Genomic DNA, 607 nt, shown 5'->3' on the forward strand with positions numbered 1-607 from the left:
AGCCCTTCCCCCGATCCCACACCGGCCCCGCTCCCCACCCCCCGCCAGCCCCCACTGTGCGCACGTGGGCCAACTGGCAGACTGCGCGCCAGTGTGACACAGCGAGGGAAGCGAGTGGTAGTGTCGAGCGCGGGCCCTTCCCTTCTTTGTGCTGTGTTCATTTCAGTGACCCGAGTAGTGTACAGTTTTCGTTACAGGTGAATACAGAAATTGATTGTGGAAAAAAATGTTATATAATGAGGTATAAATTCCCCAGTAAATTAAATATATTCACAAATCTTATGGGCAACACCTCTCTTGGGTTTGTGTTGATAGCTTTGGCATTCGTTCATCTGGTTTGGTACAAGTAACATCCGTGCCCATTCCAAATTATGTTAATTGATCACAGTTGGCGTTATGGTTTGGTTCATGTGCATTCATTTTCTCGTCCTACAGTTGATCGGCCTGAGAAAAGTGCTTGTCTTAAAGAAGAATAGTGAAGGAGAACGTAGCAACCCGGACCCCCGCGTATGCCTGTTATGCCCGTGAATGAGAGTGTGGGAATACGGCCAGCAAGCTTATTGTGGGTGTAACGAAGGGCGGGGGGGTGCGTCAGTGCAGAGGGGTT

The 607-nt window shown here is 50.1% G+C and overlaps 1 protein-coding gene across 1 annotated transcript in view; it reads left to right on the forward strand.

Moving 5' to 3' along the window:
* Positions 1-81: 81 nt before the first annotated feature.
* The window catches only part of LOC119581953, a gene marked incomplete in the record, with an annotated part of 15,950 nt that continues 15,424 nt past the window's right edge, over positions 82-607 (forward strand). Inside the window, 2 exon segments of the mRNA XM_037930133.1 lie at positions 82-197; positions 436-604.

Source organism: Penaeus monodon, chromosome 15, assembly GCF_015228065.2.
Source record: "Penaeus monodon isolate SGIC_2016 chromosome 15, NSTDA_Pmon_1, whole genome shotgun sequence".
Classification (NCBI taxonomy): domain Eukaryota; kingdom Metazoa; phylum Arthropoda; class Malacostraca; order Decapoda; family Penaeidae; genus Penaeus; species Penaeus monodon.